Source organism: Pan troglodytes, chromosome 9 (assembly GCF_028858775.2).
Source record: "Pan troglodytes isolate AG18354 chromosome 9, NHGRI_mPanTro3-v2.0_pri, whole genome shotgun sequence".
Lineage (NCBI taxonomy): Eukaryota > Metazoa > Chordata > Mammalia > Primates > Hominidae > Pan > Pan troglodytes.
Window position 1 is genome coordinate 117,920,575 of NC_072407.2, and position 21,498 is coordinate 117,942,072.

Sequence of the window (21,498 nt, forward strand, 5' to 3'; positions counted from 1 at the left end):
AGGTACCAGGTTCATCTCACTGGGGAGTGCCAGACAGTAGGTGCAGGACAGTGGGTGCAGTGCACCATGTGCGAGCCGAAGCAGGGCGAGGCATCACCTCACCTGGGAAGTGCAAGGGGTCAGGGAATTCCCTTTCCTAGTCAAAGAAAGGGGTGACAGACGGCACCTGGAAAATCAGGTCACTCCCACCCTAATACTGCGTTTTTCCAACCGGCTTAAAAAACGGCACACCAGGAGATTATATCCTGCACATGGCTGGAGGGTCCTACGCCCACGGAGTCTCACTCATTGCCAGCACAGCAGTCTGAGATCAAACTGCAAGGCGGCAGCAAGGCTGGGGGAGGGGCGCCCGCCACTGTCGAGTTAGTTGTTTGATTAGGTAAACAAAGCCGCTGGGAAGCTCTAACTGGGTGGAGCCCACCTCAGCTCAAGGAGGCCTGCCTCCCTCTGTAGGCTCCACCTCTGGGGGCAGGGCACAGACAAACAAAAAGACAGCAGTAACCTCTAAAGACTTAAATGTCCCTCTCTGACAGCTTTGAAGAGAGCAGTGGTTCTCCCAGCACGCAGCTTGAGATCTGAGAACGGGCAGATTGCCTCCTCAAGTGGGTCCCTTACCCCCGAGTAGCCTAACTGGGAGGCACCCCCCAGTAGGGACAGACTGACACCTCACACAGCCAGGTACTCCTCTGAGACAAAACTTCCAGAGGAACGATCAGGCAGCAGCATTTGCGGTTCACCAATATCTGCTGTTCTGCAGCCACCACTGCTGGTACCCAGGCAAACAGGGTCTGGAGTGGACCTCTAGCAAACTCCAACAGACCTGCAGCTGAGGGTCCTGACTGTTAGAAGGAAAACTAACAAACAGAAAGGACATCCACACCAAAAACCCATCTTTACATCACCATCATCAAAGACCAAAGGTAGATAAAACCACAAAGATGGGAAAAAAAACAGAGCAGAAAAACTGGAAACTCTAAAAATCAGAGTGCCTCTCCTCCCCCAAAGGAATGCAGCTCCTCACCAGCAACAGAACAAAGCTGGACAGAGAATGACTTTGACGAGTTGAGAGAAGAAGGATTCAGATGATCAAACTACTCCGAGCTACAGGAGGAAATTCAAACCAATGGCAAAGAAGTTAAAAGCTTTGAAAAAAAATTAGACAAATGGCTAACTAGAATAACCAATGCAGAGAAGTCCTTAAAGGACCTGATGGAGCTGAAAACCAAGGCACGAGAGCTACATGATGAATGCAGAAGCCTCAGTAGCCGATGCAATCAACTGGAAGAAAGGGTATCAGTGATGGAAGACGAAAGGAATGAAATGAAGCAGGAAGAGAAGTTGAGAGAAGAAAGAATAAAAAGAAATGAACAAAGACTCCAAGAAATATGGGACTATGTGAAAAGACCAAATCTACATCTGATTGGTGTACCTGAAAGTGACGGGGTGAATGGAACCAAGCTGGAAAACACTCTGCAGGATATTATCCAGGAGAACTTCCCAATCTAGCAAGGCAGACCAACATTCAAATTCAGGAAATACAAAGAACGCCACAAAGATACTCCTTGAGAAGAGCAACTCCAAGACACATAATTGTCAGATTCACCAAAGTTGAAATGAAGGAAAAAATGTTAAGGGCAGCCAGAGAGAAAGGTCAGGTTACCCACAAAGGGAAGCCCATCAGACTAACAGCTGATCTCTCGGCAGAAACTCTACAAGCCAGAAGAGAGTGGGGGCCAATATTCAACATTCTTAAAGAAAAGAATTTTCAACCCAGAATTTCATATCCAGCCAAACTAAGCTTCATAAGTGAAGGAGAAATAAAATACTTTACAGCCAAGCAAATGCTGAGAGATTTTATCACCACCAGGCCTGCCCTAAAAGAGCTCCTGAAGGAAGCACTAAACATGGAAAGGAACAACCGGTACCAGCCACTGCAAAAACATGCCAAATTGTAAAGACCATCAAGGCTAGGAAGAAACTGCATCAACCAACGAGCAAAATAACCAACTAACATCATAATGACAGGATCAAATTCACACATAACAATATTAACTTTAAATGTAAATGGGCTAAATGCTCCAATTAAAAGACACAGACTGGCAAATTGGATAAAGAGTCAAGACCCATCAGTGTGCTGTATTCAGGAAACCCATCTCACGTGCGGAGACACACATAGGCTCAAAATAAAGGGATAAAGGAAGATCTACCAAGCAAATGGAAAACAAAAAAAGGCAGGGGTTGCAATCCTAGTCTCTGATAAAACAGACTTTAAACCAACAAAGATCAAAAGAGACAAAGAAGGCCATTACATAATGGTAAAGGGATCAATTCAACAAGAAGAGCTAACTACCCTAAATATATATGCACCCAATACAGGAGCACCCAGATTCATAAAGCAAGTCCTTAGTGACTTAGAAAGAGACTTAGACTCCCACACAATAATAATGGGAGACTTTAACACCCCACTGTCAACATTAGACAGATCAACGAGGCAGAAAGTTAACAAGGATACCCAGGAATTAAACTCAGCTCTGCACCAAGCGGACCTAATAGAAATCTACAGAACTCTCCACCCCAAATCAACAGAATATACATTCTTTTCAGCACCACACCACACTTACTCCAAAATTGACCACATAGTTGGAAGTAAAGCACTCCTCAGCAAATGTAAAAGAACAGAAATTATAACAAACTGTCTCTCAGACCACAGTGCAATCAAACTAGAACTCAGGACTAAGAAACTCACTCAAAACCTCTCAACTACATGGAAACTGAACAACCTGCTCCTGAATGACTACTGGGTACATAATGAAATGAAGGCAGAAATAAAGACGTTCTTTGAAACCAACGAGAACAAAGACACCACATACGAGAATCTATGGGACACATTCAAAGCAATGTGTAGAGTGAAATTTATAGCACTAAATGCCCACAAGAGAAAGCAGGAAAGATCTAAAATTGACACCCTAACATCACAATTAAAAGAACTAGAGAAGCAAGAGCACACACATTCAAAAGCTAGCAGAAGGCAAGAAATAACTAAGATCAGAGCAGAACTGAAGGAAATAGAGACACAAAACACCCTTCAAAAAATTAATGAATCCAGGAGCTGGTTTTTTTGAAAAGATCAACAAAATTGATAGACCACTAGCAAGACTAATAAAAAAAGAGAGAAGAATCAAATAGACGCAATACAAAATGAAAAAGGGGATATCATCACCGATCCCACAGAAATACAAACTACCATCAGAGAATACTATGAACACCTCTACCCAAATAAACTAGAAAATCTAGAAGAAATGGATAAATTCCTTGACACATACACTCTCCCAAGACTAAACCAGGAAGAAGTTGAATCTCTGAATAGACCAATAACAGACTCTGAAATTGAGGCAATAATCAATAGCTTACCACCAAAAAAAGTCCAGGACCAGATGGATTCACAGCCGAATTCTACCAGAGGTACAAAGAGGAGCTGGTACCATTCCTTCCCAAACTATTCCAATCAATAGAAAAAGAGGGAATCCTCCCTAACTCATTTTATGAGGCCAGCATCATCCTGATACCAAAGCCTGGCAGAGACACAACAAAAAAAGAGAATTTTAGACCAACATCCTTGATGAACATCGATGCAGAAATCCTCAATAAAATACTGGATTCGGCAAACCAAATCCAGCAGCACATCAAAAAGCTTATCCAACATGATGAAGTGGGCTTCATCCCTGGGTTGCAAGGCTGGTTCAACACACAAATCAATAAATGTAATCCAGCATATAAACAGAACCAAAGACAAAAACCACATGATTATCTCAACAGATGCAGAAAAGGCCTTTGATAAAATTCAACAACGCTTCATGCTAAAAACTCTCAATAAATTCGGTATTGATGGGACATATCTCAAAATTATAAGAGCTATCTATGACAAACCCACAGCCAATATCATATTGAATGGGCCAAAACTGGAAGCATTTCCTTTGAAAACTGGCACAAGACAGGGATGCCCTCTCTCACCACTCCTATTCAACATAGTGTTGGAAATTCTGGCCAGGGCAATCAGGCAGGAGAAGGAAATAAAGGGTATTCAATTAGGAAAAGAGGAAGTCAAATTGTCCCTGTTTGCAGATGACATGATTGTATATCTAGAAAACCCCATTGTCTCAGCCCAAGATCTCCTCAAGCTGATAAGCAACTTCAGCAAAGTCTCAGGATACAAAATCAATGTACAAAAATCACAAGCATTCTTATACACCAATAACAGACAAACAGAGAGCCAAATCATGAGTGAACTCCCATTCACAATTGCTTCAAAGAGAATAAAATACCTAGGAATCCAACTTACAAGGGATGTGAAGGACCTCTTCAAGGAGAACTACAAACCACTGCTCAATGAAATAAAAGAGGATACAAACGAATGGAAGAACATTCCATGCTCATGGGTAGGAAGAATCAATATCATGAAAATGGCCATACTGCCCAAGGTAATTTATAGATTCAATGCCATCTCCATCAAGCTACCAATGACTTTCTTCACAGAATTGGAAAAAACTACTTTAAAGTTCATATGGAACCAAAAAAGAGCCCACGTCGCCAAGTCAATCCTAAGCCAAAAGAACAAAGCTGGAGGCATCACGCTACCTGACTTCAAACTATATTACAAGGCTACAGTAACCAAAACAGCATGGTACTGGTACCCAAACAGAGATATAGACCAATGGAACAGAACACAGCCCTCAGAAATAATGCTGCATGTCTACAACTATCTGATCTTTGACAAACCTGACAAAAACAAGCAATGGGGAAAGGATTCCCTATTTAATAAATAGTGCTGGGAAAACTGGCTAGACATATGTAGCAAGCTGAAACTGGATCCCTTCCAAGCTGAAACTGGATCCCTTCCTTACACCTTATACAAAAATGAATTCAAGATGGATTAAAGACTTACATGTTAGACCTAAAACCATAAAAACCCTAGAAGAAAACCTAGGCAATACCATTCAGGACATAGGCATGGGCAAGGACTTCATGTCTAAAACACCAAAAGCAATGGCAACAAAAGCCAAAATTAACAAATGGGATCTAATTAAACTCAAGAGCTTCTGCACAGCAAAAGAAACTACCATCAGAGTGAACAGGCAACCTACAGAATGGGAGAAAATTTTTGCAACCTACTCATCTGACAAAGGGCTAATATCCAGAATCTACAATGAATTCAAACAAATTTACAGGAAAAAAACAAACAACCCCATCAAAAAGTGGGCAAAGGATATGAACAGACACTTCTCAAAAGAAGACATTTATGCAGCCAAAAAACACATGAAAAAATGCTCATCATCACTGGTCATCAGAGACATGCCAATCAAAACCACAACCAGATACCATCTCACACCAGTTAGAATGGTGGTCATTAAAAAGTCAGGAAACAACAGGTGCTGGAGAGGATGTGGAGAAATAGGAACACTTTTACACTGTTGGTGGGACTGTAAACTAGTTCAACCATTGTGGAAGTCAGTGTGGCGATTCCTCAGGGATCTAGAAGTAGAAATACCATTTGACCCGGCCATCCCATTACTGGGTATATACCCAAAGGATTATAAAACATGCTGCTATAAAAACACATGCACATGTATGTTTATTGTGGCACTATTCACAATAGCAAAGACTTGGAACCAACCTTAATGTCCAACAATGATAGACTGGATTAAGAAAATGTGGCACATATACACCATGGAATACTATGCAGCCATAAAAAATGATGAGTACATGTCCTTTGTAGGGACATGGATGAAACTAGAAACCATCATTCTCAGCAAACTATCACAAGGACAAAAAACCAAACACCGCATGTTCTCACTCATAGGTGGGAAATGAACAATGAGAACACATGGACACAGGAAGGGGAACATCACACACCGGGGACTGCTGTGGGGTGGGATGAGTGGGGAGGGATAGCGTTAGGAGATATACCTAATGCTAAATGACGAGTTAATGGGTGCAACACACCAACATAGCACATGTATACATATGTAACAAACCTGCACGTTGTGCACATGTACCCTAAAACTTAAAGTATAATAATAAAATAAAATAAAAAATAAAAAATAAAACAATGGGGATGTATAATAGCAAAAGAAACCCACAAAAAAAATAAAAAAAATTTAAAAAGCTGATAAGCTAAGCAAATATATCTCATAATGTTTTAAGAAAGTTTATTAATTTGTGTTGGGCCACATTCAAAGCTGCCCTAAGCCACATGTGGCCCCCAGGCTGCAGGTTGGACAAACTTGGGTTTTAATCAGTCCTCCCAGCAATCTCACCAAATTAGTGTGAGTAAAAATAATTCAGACAAAGCTGAGAACTATGAGTGTTGCATTCAGGTGATCATTCCCAGGTACTGGCCCAGTTTTGGGAAACAGTCCATCTTGCCCATCCCATCTGCTCTGAGATGTGTGTTCCAAATGCAAGTTGACCCCAAAATCTAGCCCTGATTTTGGATGGTAGTGAAGTTGGGCTAACTGACCTGTAAGATTTCTTGGTGCCAAAATGCTGCAAACCTGTGATTTTGTGGTTCAATATTAGACTCTTGATCATACAGATGTAATGAACTGCATCTGCTCTGAGAGATTTGGAATTGACTGGCTCATTAAACACCTTACAAAACACACTTGGGAACAGAGAATGCTCTGCTTTGTCCAGGATTTGTGTCCACAGGGGATAGTGGGACTCAGGTGAGAAGTGCATGCACTACCAGGTTTTTACAACCAGCCCTTTGTTCATCATGACCCTACCTCCCTAAGCCAGAACCACTGAGCTCCGCCTGCCCATGAAGGTGGACAAATGCTCACGATATGCACAGCGCTGCTCCCTCATCTTCCCCGCTCCTTCTCAGCCAGCTCCACTTTGACTCAGTTCTCCAGTTCCCATCCAGTTTCTGTGACTCCAGTCACCCCTTCACTGACATATCCCTTGTTTCTTGATGGCTACGTCAGCCTCAGGCCCTCAGCTCTCCTTCAAGATCCCGGTCTTGGATTCATCCCACCAGCTGTGTCTCCCCAGCCTGCCTCGGTGGCAATATGAGGGGTACAGCCTCTCCTTGCCCACCACACAGCTGTTTATCTAGGCCCAAGTTATTTCTGCCATTGCTTTCTGTGGTGTTAAGGTCCTGAGAGAGGCGTGAGCTCCTTGGATTCTGAATGCCATGATACCATCACATCATGGAATCTTCTGACAGGAAGAGCCTTTGGATCTCATCCTGTTAATAGTAGGAGCCTTTCTTCTAACAAACCATCATGCAGAACTACAAGACATGAACCAGGTATTTTAAAAGGTGGGGGCTTCTCTTGTAGAAACAGATTCCTAAGTTCCATCCACTTACCCCACAGCCCATGCAGGGAGCAGGGGTATCCTTAGAGACCTAGCTAAGGATAAACCATTGATCTCATCCAACCTCTTGAAGACACAGAAAGGTGAAGTGACTTTTGCTGTGTCACACAGCTGTAGGTAGTAGTGCTGAGATTAATAGCTAAGGCACTCACCTTCTAAGTCAGTATTTTTCCCTATACTTCATCCTTATCATCATCATCTTCATCTTTATTTTCATCACAGTGTTCCTCAGCCTTTAATAAACATTGTCCACTAAACCAGTTTCCTTTTGTTGCTGTTGGTAACTTTGGACATGATCCATTGAGCCTACCGTAGTGTCTTTTCTAGCCCAGGAAGGAGACAAAAATGGTATAGCCAGGAAGAAATCGAGATTGAGAGACAGAAGATCTGAATAGGGCCTCACTTTCCTTATCTGCAAAGTGGGAGGAACACCATTCACTTCAAAGATTCATTTGGAGAACCCAGTAAAGTGGCATCCACTGCAGTGCTTGGTGCTGTGCCACAGTGGGTGTGCCATGAAAATGCATTCCATTTGAATGGGAGACCTGCAGGGAACCAGTTTGAGGAGCCTTTGCTTTGCCTGAGTGGACCCAGCATTTCCAGCAAAATAAACTCAGCTTCTTTCCTCTGCATTAACATTGCCTTCTTTGGCTCCTTCTGTGGCCTTAGCTGAAAAATAAATAAATAAGCATGCGACAGGGTGAGAGGTGGGGAAGGGATGTGGCAAAAGACAAAGAAAGAAAGAGAGAGGAAGATTGATTTCTGGGCAGAATTTATACCTTTTTGGCTTTTTCAAAGGTAAATGAATAGATTGTTGTTGTTTTTCAGCCTGCCGCTGAGAGTGTGCGTGCGCCTCTGTTATGTATAGACCCTTTTAAAGGCTTCTGGAAGCAATCCCTAACATTTTCTATAGGTGCAGACAGATAATTGAATGCTTTCAAAGGCCACTGTGAGGCAGGGGAAGTTCAATTTTGCCGTGTGCTGGTGCTTGCATTGACGGAGCGCCCCGTGTGTGTGTATTCTCAGGAAGTTGAATTTCTTTTTTGCTTTCCTTCCCACTACTGCCCCTTCACCCCTTGTTCTCCCCCTACCTCTGATGAAGCACTTAGAGAGAGGACAAGAAACAATATATAATCGCCCCAAAGTCACACCAAATAAACACAGCAAAAGCTCCCAGCCGCTTCTCTGGCTGCGAATGAAAAGCGCTGCCTCCTGGCTCCCGGGCCTGACGGACAGGGGGCCTTTCTGCTCAGCTATTATTAGAGCCGATGTGGCAGAAGCCCAGGCAGCTCTGGGCGGTGGGGGGTTCTTGTTTTAATTTGTTGCCTGTGCAGGCAGAACAAAGCGACATAGGGAGAGAGGACGGGGGAATTTCCTCCTGCTGCTATTTCGCCACACGACGGCCGTACCGTGTGTGTGTGTGTGTGCGTGTGTGTGTGTGCGTGCGTGCGCATGAACTGGATATGTCTGTGTGCAGTGCACGTATGTGTCGGGGGGGCATGACCTGGAGATGCCCGTGTGCCATGCACTCGTGTGTGTGTGTGTACATATGTGCATGTGTACATGCAGAGGCCAAGCTCTGAGTGTGCCCATTGTGTAGAACAAGAATATGCTGCATGCAGCAGTGCTATGTTCCCTTTAGGGCATGAAGGAAAGATGCACAGAGGGTTGAGATAAGGAGGTAAAGAAAGCCCAACCCTCCAGATTCATGGCAGATTCAAGTAACCTTGACCATCAATCTGTGCAAATGATATCTAGTTTCGTTCTCACAACTACCCTTTCAAAAACTGTCTTTCTCATTTTATAGATGAAGAAACGGAGGCTCAAGAGATATTTGAGTGAATTACCCAAAGCTTAGTTCAACCGGCTCTAATTACAGTACGATTTCTGCTATATTTGGTGTGTCCTAGTGGGTTGTAGGGTAAAGCAGAAAGAGAATTTCTTAAGGTTTCAAATCCAGGCAGTGGGGAAGGAAGATTCACCAGGGTTGCTCTTTGTGGCGGATGGGGAAGGGCAGCAGGTATAGTGTCCCTCCTGGTTTAGGGAAAGGGATGGCCCAGACGTTTCATGGCATCACTGTAATGTCTCCACTGCTGATGATACTAACGGCCACCTAAAGAGGGACACCGTGCCTCCTATGTGCCAGGCACTGGACTAGAGCCCTAGGTACCTGTTTTCCTGTCCTCTTGCTGTACACCAGAGAATGTAACTCACCTGCTCAAGGTAACCAACTAATAAAGGGCTGGGCCAGGATGTTAACTGAGGCTCCTTCCTTAAGCGATGTGGCTTTATCTTCTCCAGGTGCATGGAGAGGGAAACTCTCTCCTTGGGTTAAGAGCACACTACCTGGTGTCTTGGTTTCCTCCAGGTCCCATCGCTACCCCTCCTGGCTGGACTGAAACAGTACTCATTCCAAGCTGCACTTCTTTGCTCTGAGGAGCACATAGGAATGCCCAACAAATGCTCTTCTTCTGGCTTACTTCCCCTCTTGGAATGCAAGCTCCTTAGAAACAAAGCTGCGCAGCCAAGGGGTTTTCATTTGCTTTAGTCTTTCATCCAATCTAACATTTCTAGCTACCACGTATTAATTGAGCACTTATTATATTACACACTGTGCTAAGTACTTCATGTGCATCCTCACCTTAGACCCAGGAGGTAGGGATTATTGTTATTCCCATTTTACAGATGAGGAACTTGATGTTCAACAATGTTAGGCCATTTATCCACGCCAAACACATAGTGAGTATTCAAACCCTATTGGAACCCCCAAATCCATGCTTCACTTCTTGCCTTCTTCGTCACAGTGTATGCTGTTTAAGTGCATTTTCTCCTTTCCTTTCATCCTGCACCACCTCTCATCCTAATTATTAGAGGTGTTTAGTGCTATATCACCCTCCCATGGAGCCCTGGATCCCCTTGGTAGGATTTGTCAAACCTTCAATGAGGCTGTGCTATGTAATCCCAGGGACACAGAGCAGACAGTCCCTATTGTTTTGAGAGTTCTAAAGGAAGTTTCTCTTGTCACCCTAGGAGGCAGTAGGGGTTAAGAACCCAGGCTCTGAAGCCAGAAAGTCTGCATTAGAATTCTAGATCTATCACTTATTCACTATTTGAACTTGGGCAAGGTAATTGGTTCTTTATGACTTGGTTTTCTCATCCATAAAACGGTCATAATTATAGTATGTACAGCATGAGGTTATTATGTGAATAAAATGAGCTACATGTATAGAATGCTTAGAATTGTGCCTGTAACATAGCAAACACTGAATAAATGTTAGCTAATATTACCTTAATATTGTTATTTTCTACAGAATTGTAGATTTTAAATCTGGAAGGAATCTGACAAGTCACTTGGTTGGCTCAACCTTCCATCTTTAGGCAAATAGAGGATTTGTAATCAGAAGACCTGAATTTGAATCCGAGATCTACCACTTAACACTGGTATCTAGAACTCTGAGCAACTTGTTTGACCTTTCCCAGTCGCATTTTCTTCAAATGTAAGAAAAGAGTTGTATTAACAAATATCTGCCCATCTCATAGATTTGTTGTGAGGATCAAACGGAGGGATGTAATGAAGAAGGCAGATAGAATTGTATGTTAATATTATTTGATTTTTACCTGAAGATAAATAAGACTCAAAGAGGTTAAATGGGTTACCCAAGAAGAAACTCCTCACCTACCAAGATGGTATCAGCAACTCAACAATATGCAGTCAAGTTTCCACCATCATACCCTTCAGTTTGGACTGTAGACCCAACAACTAGGAGTTGACTGAAGTAAATGAATGCTGGATCCAGGCAAGAAATTGTCAAAATAACAAGATTGAGGTACCAGGGTGCCAAATGGCAAACAGACTGAAGAACTAGGAAACAAAACAAGGTCAAACTATGAACAAACTCTCACCATAACAGAAGTTAATATATAGGTTACATCAACCAAGTATAGGTATCTTATGGTCACAGTGTTAGGAGAAAATAATGTTTATCCGATCTGCCTACAACTGTAGATTGAAGAAAGAACCACTTGCTTTCTAGGTTTCTTATAAAGGGTATTTATTGTATTGTCTCTGACCAGCCCTGCCTTAAGGACACTGCTCATTCACTAGCACCTAGCATCCACCGTCCCCATGTTTAATGCAGGAGCAGTCATTTAAAATACTGGGTCTTCCTCTCTGGTCTCAGCCTAGATAGGTCTAGAGACAGTCAACTGACTCAATCTGGGCCAATCAGATCTCTATCTTGAGATTTTTGAATTTTGCACCCAGGCTGAAGCTTTAAGGCCAAGGAGCTGTTGGCAGCTCTGTTGCTCCATTTATTACCATTCCTGAGTGCCAGCCCTTGTCTTTGGACCTGGCTTTGATACCTTTGTTCCCTTTGTTCCCTCATAGCTCCTGTCTTCACCCAAACTGATTGCAGTGGTTCAAGCTGTCAGCCCCATGTATATCCAGTAGCATCTGAATTCACAAGGCACACATGGCTTAGTTTTCAGGGAACTAAGGTGAGATAAGGTAAGGGATGTTCTATACCCCTTGCTCTTCTTGGGAAAGACCTTGAATTCAGACCTCTTAAGGATGCTGAGGTTCTTGGACACAAACCCTCTTTGCTTCTCCACTATGACAGCTTCCTACCCCTCCCAACTCCCGTATCTTTATGAGCTACTAATTCTTCTTAGTACCTACAATCTCACTGTAATGAGACATGGTCTTGGGAAGCAATGAATCTCTTTTGTGCTAAGAAGTAAATATTCTCGAATGTGATGATTTGTACTCAGGGTGTTGGGAAGTGGGGAGCGATATGTTTAAAATTTCTAGAGGGCATTCTCTTGAGTAAAAAAATGCACATGCAATATATCAATTGTTTTCATAATCTAAAACACAGAAACAACTCAATGTAACACTTTTGTCTGGTTTTAGATATGCAGTAGTGTGAGATTACATTGAGGCGCAGATTACAAAATGATTGAGAACCATTTCAGATTTTCTTAACCATTTTTAATAAGGTTTAACTTACATGCAGTAAAGTATACAGGTAATAAGTGTATAGCCCAGTGAATTTAGTACATATGTATACACCTGTATAACTACCACCCAGATCAAAATTTAGAACATTTCCAATACCCTAGAGGGCTTCCTCATATCTCCTCCCAGTCAATAACCACCACCACCATCCACCCCTCCAAGATAACCATTCTGACCTCTAATTATCATAGATAACTTTTGCATGTCTTGGAATTTCATATAAATGTAATCATACACTACATACCCTTTTGTATCTGCCATCTTTTGTTTGACATTTTAAATGTTAAATTCATCCATATTGTATGAATAGTACTTTGTCCTTTTTCATTGCTGCATTAACGCAAATGCAATCGAATCATTGAATAAACATGCCTGTAATTTATTGGCCTATTTTACTGTTGATAGACATTTGGGCAATTTTTAGTTTAGGCCTATAGGAATAAGGTTGCCATGAACATTCTTGTACATGTCTTTGGTAGACACAAGCACTTTTTGTTGGATATAAACTCCAGTGAGTCATACAGCATAGGTATCGTTAGCTTCAGCAGAGACTGCCAAGTAGTTTTCCAAAGAAGTTGTATCCACTCCACAATTTAAACAGTTTGTTTACCAAATAGCCACTGAGTACCTATTATGAGCCAGCCACTCCACTAGGCATTGGGAATACTGAGAGGAAGCATGCACGTCCATGGCCTAGAAGCGCTAATAGCCTGGTAATATCAACAGATACTTTTAAAATAATATGGTAAGTGATAGGTGAGAGGTGTGCCTGACAGGAGGATCCTTTGGGGCTCTAAGGTTAGATTCCCCGACTCCAGGTGACCAAATGGAAGCTTGGCCAGGTAAAGAAGGGATGGCATTTGAGGAGAAGGTTGCAGAGGCTCCTCTAGCCCCTGCCAAGCCCTGCAGGCTCTTCTCTGGCTGGGAGTCTCATTAATGGAGCAGCCAGGCCCGGGCCAGGCTGTCAGGAGCGAACAAACGGCTGCCAACATGAGCAATGATTTAAAGGAGAAGGTTAAGACGTCGGTGAGATGAATACCATTGACTTCGCTGCCATCCTGGAAGCAATTCATCAGGGCGGCTTGGCAAAGAGGGGCATAAATCCCTAGCCAGCGAGGCCAAGCAGGGCTCTGGGAGGAGGAACAGGATGTGATGGCAGCTTCCAGAGCTGTCTCCAGCTGGGCCTGTGCCAGCATTTTGAAAAGCGTCAGTTGGGAGGAATCCCCAGAAGATGACTTTGTAGCTAGGGTCCCTCCTGTCCTGAGTCGTGGGTCACCGAGGAGGACACCCTCCCTAGTCACTTGCTGTTTGTGCTTCCCATTCTGTGCACCCACTGGAGGTTTTTCTTGAAGCAGGCTCTGCGTTGCCTTCTCCTCCTCTCCAGCCTGAATCTTGGCACTCCTGGAGACTCTTGGTTCAAATGATGTATTTATTTTCTTAACGAAAGGGAAAGATTTAAGAGTGGGTGTGAAATGCATCCTCCTCCCTCCTCTGACCCTCCCACGTACTTCCTCCGGCAACCTGAGGCCCAGCTCAGCAGACACTTGGGAAGTCAACAGAAACAAACATGGAGTGGGCATTGCAGAGCACGTGAGTGGATGAGAGATTTTTATGAGTGAAATTTGCTCACAAGCTTCTTTAATAATGTTATTCATCTTTCTGTCAAAGTCATCACATTAATGTAGCTGGAGAGATTTAGAGGAGATGAATTAAGACTTAAATACACAAAATGACTTGGGGAATATTTAAATACAATACATTTGATTCTGGTGCGGCATCCTTCCTCACGGGTGTTGCTCATGACTCTTTCCAGGCCCACACAGCCTGGGAATCAACAACTCCCCCTCTCCTGCCGCCTCCCTCCAATGCTTCATTCATCCAACGCTTCCTGCACCTACCATGTGTGAACTCATTGTCTCCACAGAGCACATATACAATAGCCTGGGTGCCTGTTCTGGCTTAGACAGGCCACTTTTCCTTTGGGGACCTCAGTTTCTTTATTTGGAAAATGGGTGGGGTTGGCTCTGAATTTCAAAGGATGCAGAGATTCCTTAGAGACAGTTGCAGGGAAACAAAGGGAGCCCAGATGCAGAGTCATGGACCCTCTCCCATCCCTTCATCACAGTTCATTGCTATCTACCTGTACGTACTGGAAGTTGTGTATTATTTTATTTAAAATAAAAACACTTTGGCTTTAAAAAAGAAACTATTTCTTCCTTTCTTCCTTCCTTGAGTATTTAGTGAGTCCCTTCCCTGGACTAAACACTGTGTTAAGCGTTCAGGATAGTCACTAAGCAAGTCTGACAGGGCTCCTGTCCTCCTGGTCGGGCAGTCCAACTCACATTCCCTGGTGGTACAACTTAGAATAAAGAGCGTCCTGTTACAATTAAGCAGAGAAAGCTTCCTGAAAGAGGTGGGCTGCAGAACTCCTGCCTCTCCATTTGCTGTGCATGCTAGACTTCTGGGCAGACAAAGCTCCTTTCTTCCCAGGGGAGTGGGAGACTCAGCTCTGGCTGCAGAGAGGGTGAAGTGAGGACATCAGACTAGAAGCCAAAATTAGAGGCAAGAAGAACAGCCCAGACATTGGGCACCCACTCAATGCATCTCCCCACTGTCTGACTGGGCCCAAGCCAAGAGCCAGAGACCTGGGGAGGTTGCAATACTATTCCCTTCTCCCATCCACCACACTCGCCCCCAGCCCACACCACAACTCTCACCATCCTCACTTTGCTCTCCCACCTCTCCCCTTCCTCTGCTTGGAGTGGCTGGAGAAGGGGAAAGGGATATCTTCTTGGATTGGAGCCCTTCCCACCCTACTGGCCCTCTCTGACCTCTCCTGGAGCTGCTACACAACAGCAGGGGCAAGGCCTCTTCCCCTGCTGTCCTCCAAACCTCCCACAGATCATTGCTTTCAAGGCAGGGCCAGAGGCACCCCTCAACCTGACCCAGATGGGTTGCTCAGACAGGCTCCAGATTATGTCATAGGGGGCACAAAAAAGTAGTAGACTGGCGAGAGCCCAAGAAAGCTCTGATGAGTTGTTTTTGCTCTTCCTTCTAAATCCAGGTTTCTCAACGATGCTTTCTGTGTGAGTTTTAGGTTCAAGAAAAAAGAAATATACTCAGGCTGCTGAGATTGTTGCAAGAACACAGGAATGCAGCCTGATGAAAAGACAGGCCTGGGAGCCGCTCAGGGGCCAACCAGCTTTTGAGACAAGGTCAGCAGATCATGCCCCCAGCAGCAGGCCTTGCCCCTGACCTAGAATCCCTCCACAGAAGAGCCTGGCGACTCTCAGCGTTTGCTTCTCTGGCTTCTACCATCACCAAGGAACTCAGCAGCCAAATCTCTGTACCTCTTACATTCAGACTTCCGAGGGAGAGTACAACAGATGTGGCTAGTCACCATCTGGGACTGGCCACCACTCACTGGGAAGGTTGAAAAGCCTGACCACCACACAGACCACTGGCAGGCTGGAAATTGGCTACCCTGGGGTCTGAGGCCTCCTCCTGTTTCCGTAGCTATCGTGAGAGGATAGGTTAGGCCTGGCGTGGGTTTGGCACAGAGACCCATGCATAAGAAACCCTCAGAAGAGAGCTTGAGGCTTGGGGTATGGCAGAGCTGGGGTTCCCCAGGGGGAGCAGGCCCAAGGGGACAGTATAACAGGCAGCTACCTGTTTACTCCCCAGGATTCCAGGGAAACAAGAGGGTGGAAAGGAAAGGGATTAGGATTCAGAGCCTGAGGCTTTCAGAGTGTGAGACACTCACAAACCAGGTCTATGTGTGATTCTCTGCTTGATCTCAAAACAGCTTACACAAAGAAAGAATCATAACTCTTCAAGAGTGTGCCTCATTTCTGTTGACCATGTTAGTCTGCAGTGGTGAGCCAGAATGCAGATGTCAGGGTAACAAAGCTTAGAGGAGATGTACTCAGAACCTAGCACAAGGGGACAGGGTGGGCCCCCAGTCCAGAAAAACCAAGGAGAGGGGCTAGCACACAGTCAGTAGGACCCATGCATTTCTTTAGGACCTCAGCACCACTCTAGGGGAACATTCCAGGCTGTGTGCTTCAATTCAGAAAGCTCCCAGGAAGAGCAAGATGTTCCACCCCTTTTTCTCTCATTTGCATTGAGTGGGGAGATCTGGCTGTTCCAAAGTCCATTCCCAAACCCTTCCCTTTGCAGGACCTGAGGCCAGACTCCAGAGAACATGCTGACCCTTCTCAGATAGATGTTACTTGCATCCCATGGCTTTGTGTTGGAGTTACTTTTCTTAGTGATGAACTTGAGCGTGTGCTGGGTCATCCACACTCTCTTGCTGGGACCCCTTTGTCCTAAAGGAGATGGGTTTGTAATTCAGCTGGCTGGGGAGAAAATAATGGATCCCACAAAACCTTCCCAAGAGCTGAAATTGTATGAGAGTCATATACAGGTAAACCGAGAACTACTGCTTTTTCTCCCTAAGTCCCTATAAGAAGCCAGGGCAAATCTATAGTTCAGTCAATTGATGGTACAAGGGAAAGGGAAAGGCCTCTTCAGTTGCTGCTGGGCTTCCCAGCCTATCGAGGAGACATTTTATTTTTCTGGAGGCAAGAGAGACATGAGATGACTCCATGAAGTCCTGCTAGGCCTGCCCCCCGCAACTGATTTCTATCTGAGAGGGGCTGGAGGAGTCCTGGGGTCAGCATAAGGTGTCTCTGACTTCATGCAATAGAACCAGCACATCGTCACCAGTATGTCGAGAGCAAGCCTGTAATACCCAGGCCTTAGTGATATTTGTACTGATAGAGTCTTCCACCCAACACTCTTCTTTTAGGCTCATGGAGAGGATCTTTCAATCCTTCCAAACAAGAATGCAAAGACAAGCTCACCTCTTTATTGCCTGCCTCTTTGCCTCTGCCTATCTATACCCCAGCAGTAGGGGGAGTCCAATATCATTGCTCCTGGAATCCTTGAGCCCCAGACAGATGGCAGTCAACAGCCTGGTGACACAACAGCGGCTCTTGGTGGCCTTCTCAAGCAGCAGACGGGCAATTTATATGAAAGCATGTTGTAAAATATCTGTTGACACTGAAGCTATTGTTCTGTTATTGTTGTTGTTGTTGTTGTTGTTAATACAACACCCTTGCCACTATCAGAGAATTGAGGGTGGGAATGTTCTTCAAAGATTACAGTCCCCCTGGAGACTGGCTGTCTTCCAGAGGTATCTATTTTTAATTTCACTAATGCTTTTCTTCCAAGAGGACACAGAAGTCCCACCCAAAAAGGTAGGACCTACCTAGAGTTCAGTCTCATAGCTTGTTGGACTGCCTGTCCTAGGAATAGAATTTAAATGAATTTATGTTGGGCAATAAAATATATATTGTAATATAAATGTATAAAGTACAAAGGGTCTTGTCTTCCACTCCACCTTCCTACCACAAGCCCATGAACCCATGTCCCTGAGCCTTTGGCAAATTTGATCCTAGATGCTAAGCTGACACAGAACACCTTCAATCCATGTAGCTTGGTGTGGTGATGACAGTGCTAGGCTAAGAATAAAGAAACCTAGGTCAAAGTCTTGATCTCCCTTTACCAGCTTTGTGCCCTTGGGTGACCCTTGGGACCCTTGATTTCTTCAAAAGCTATGTAACAATTGCTATGGCCTGAATATTCATGTCCCTCCAAAATTCACATGTTGAAATGTGAGCTCCCAAGGGGATGGTATTAGGAGATGGGGCCCTTGGGGGGTGATGAAGTTATGAGAGTAGAGCCCTTATGATTGCCATTAGTGCCCTTGCAAAAGAATCCCCAATAAGTTGGATAGCCCCTTCTGCCACGTGAGTTCACAACAAGAAGGCGCCATCTATGAAGCAGGAAACGAGCCTTCCCCACACCCCAAATCTGCCCTGATGTTAGACTTCCAGACTTCAGAACTTTGATAAATATATTTTGTTGTTTATAAGCTACCCAATCAATGGCATTGTGTTATAGCAACCTAAATGAACTACGGCAACAATAACACCTATTATTATAGTTGGGAGGACCAAATAAGATAATGGAGATACACTCCCAAGACCCAGGGCATACTGAGGGCTTAATTAAATAGTCACTGAATTGGAGTTGAAGAAGGCTGTCCACACAAAGTAGGTAGGATTCCAGGGAAGGGCTTGTGGGAATGTGTTCTCCACAGGTTGAGGGCAGAAAATGGCCAAGTCTATGCTATGTTTAGACCTCGTCAACCACTAATGAAGGGAAACCCAGCTAGAGGCCCAGCCATGGGACTTGTCAAATTTTAATACATGGAGTCTGTAAAAATCAACAACACTCTCCCATGGATTCGTTAAAGCAAACAGACCCTCTTATTTATCAATGCTATTCACCCCAAGTGAAGATGACAACAATCAATTAAATAAACAAATCAAGTTTAAAAAAGCTTAACTGAAGGCAGATGTGATTAATTTCCTCATCATTGATTGACATTAACTATATTAGCCAGTTTTGCTATGGTAACAAACAACCCCTAAAATCTTAGCGGCTTATATCTTACAAGCATTTATTTCTTGTTCACAGAGCGTGTTGGCAGCTGCAGATGTGCTTCATGAGTCTTCTCATTCAGGGACTTAGGCTGAAAGGGCAGCCCCTAATTTGGGACCTGCCGATCTGACAATAGAAAGAACTGAGCAAGAGAACTGACCGAACACGCTGTACTCCTTGTATCTTCTGAACTGACTCATATTCCATGAATCCAAGTGAGTCACATGGCCAAGCTTGATGGGGGTGTGGGGAGCTGGCACACAGGGGCAGGAGGTGGGGGCATGGAATATAATCCATTTTCTTGTTTGTTTGTTTCAGATGGAGTCTTGCTCTGTCGCCAGGCTGGAGTGCAGTGGCACGATCTCGGCTCACTGCAACATCTGCCTCCCAGGTTCAAGCGATTCCCCTGCCTCAGCCTCCTGAGTAGCTGGGATTACAGGCACCCACCACCACGCCTGGCTAATTTTTGTATTTTAGTAGAGATGGGGTTTCATCATGTTGGCCAGGATGGTCTCGATCTCCTGACCTCATAATCCACCCACCTTGGCTTCCCAAAGTGCTGAGGTTACAGCCATGAGGCACTGCGCCCGGCTATATACTCCATTTTCTAAAGGCCACCGTAAGCCACAGGGAAGCCGCATGGATGCACAATGCTCTCAAGGGGAAAAAGTGAATATCCTAGAACAACAGTACAATCCACAACCGTGAATCCGACCCTGTCCTTCTCACTCCATACACACCCACATGGATTTTCATAGCATTCTTATTTAGAAGATATTCTATGTCCTATTAATATTATCTTCATGTATTTGATGTATTTGTGGGGGATGATTTGCAGCACAGGCCATATATCTGGAAGTCTTCTGAACAACTAGGAGCCCCTTCATCCAGACAGTCTGCATGCTTTCTCCTGTAATCTTTCCTGCTGGCTCCCTTCATAGATGCCTGGCCTGTCTGGGCTTCCCTTCTCTCAAACTGGGCTCACTTACTAAAGTGACCTTTCTCTTGACTAGGCAGCTACTTTGATGACCTCCTCAAATGCAATGCAAAAGCTGGACTCTCCTCCGCCCCCAAGCACTCCCAGGCTCCTGGGCAGGGCCATCAACTCCACTCCAGCCATCCCTCCAGACTGGTGCCTGAAAAATAGAATTTCTGCTTCAGGTAATACAGCTGCTTCTCTCTGAATAATGCATGCCGTGCACCACACCGGACAAAGGACAAGCGGTTGAGAAATTGGGGAGCTTTCATTTGATTTCATTATTTTGCTTTTAGACCCAAGCATTTGCTGCCGTCAGGCATTTCAAAGAGGACAAGACAACAAGGTGTTCTGAGACAAGCAGAGAAGGCCAGTCATCCTTGGGGACTGAGGGGATTCAGCAGAGAAGGCCGGGCTGGACAGCCCTTCCCAGGGACACAAGGACCTAAAGAGGCACCTCAGTGGGTGTGCCCCATGGGGGGTATAGGAAGGCTTGAAATTTTGAGTAAACGGACTCTCAGGGGGATGCTTCCATAGAGGCTGGGGGTGAACACCTCCATCTACATCAGTTAGTGACAGAGGGGAGCAGAACACATTGAGAGCTGTGAGACGGCAATTAGGAATCACAGAATCCAAAGCAAAGGATCATCATTAGTAGAGTAAATGGCCCTTGATGAAGGAAACTTGACTCCAATAAACAGGTGGAGTTCAAGCCAATGAATTAGCCTAGCTACAATAAAATCAGACACCCACCAGCCTGCTCCTACCTGGTTCAGTCTTCCCATAGTACCTGCCTGTGGGGTCCCAATGTGAATCACGTTGACCCTAAAGATGTCAGCCTTAAGCACATCCACACGTCACTACCACAGTACACACAGGCTCTGCTCTCACAAGGTTGGCTCTTTCTTTGTGCCTGAAGAGCACACATGAGTTCTCATCTTGTGTCCATGCCATTGCTCACGTCCATGCCCCGACTGGAATCCTCTCCCTACTCCTCTCTGTCTACCCAAATGCTTGCTATTCTTTAAGGAGCAGCGTGGGTCCTACTACTATTTAAGCACTGAAGCTCACATTGATCTCTCCCTTCTCTCCATTTCTACAATTACCTCCATGAATGGCCAGTTTGTATTATTCTTGATAATTATAATAATACATTATTTCAAAGCATTTCCTCTCTGGTCCTCACATTATGCTGCTCAGAGCTATAGGGTACTCCTGGGTGCCCCCAGGGCCAGGAGGTGGCTCACCCTCAGGACATAAGCCTCATGCTTATGTCCCTGCCCCCTCTAACTACAGCAGCTCAGCTCTTGATCTGTGTTTCATTTTAGAGTTTCACACACTCTAATTTTTTCTGTTTTAAAAGGGATTGCACTATTGATTTAGAAACTACATTTTTTATTTCATCCTCATGAGAAGTTTGTGAGGCTTGTAGGACTAGGTATTATCACCCACATTTTGCAGCTAAGGAGCCCGAAGCTCAGGGAGACAAACTGTCTCATCAAGAGCACACAGCTAAGGGAAGAAGGAGAATCTCGATTTCTGTCTTTTGAGTCTAAATCCAGTGTATTTACAACCCACACTTGGGCTTATCTCTAACCTAATTGTTAACTTCTCT

General features: G+C 44.5%; 2 long non-coding RNA genes across 7 annotated transcripts in view; one reads left to right on the plus strand and one right to left on the minus strand.

The window, feature by feature from the left end:
- Nucleotides 1–21,498, plus strand: part of LOC104001332 (uncharacterized) — a 334,670-nt gene that overhangs the window by 307,822 nt on the left and 5,350 nt on the right. For 4 of the 5 annotated variants that reach the window (XR_010147684.1, XR_001707559.4, XR_010147682.1 and 1 more), the window contains 4 exons: nt 18,944–19,122; nt 19,226–19,298; nt 19,921–20,068; nt 20,180–20,255. This is a non-coding gene — a long non-coding RNA (uncharacterized LOC104001332). Of the gene's footprint in view, nt 1–18,943; nt 19,123–19,225; nt 19,299–19,920; nt 20,069–20,179; nt 20,256–21,498 lie in introns of those variants that run through there. The other variant, XR_010147681.1, reaches the window with a different exon arrangement.
- The window catches only part of LOC134807385 (uncharacterized), a 220,773-nt gene that overhangs the window by 85,051 nt on the left and 114,224 nt on the right, over nt 1–21,498 (minus strand). The window lies entirely within an intron of this gene.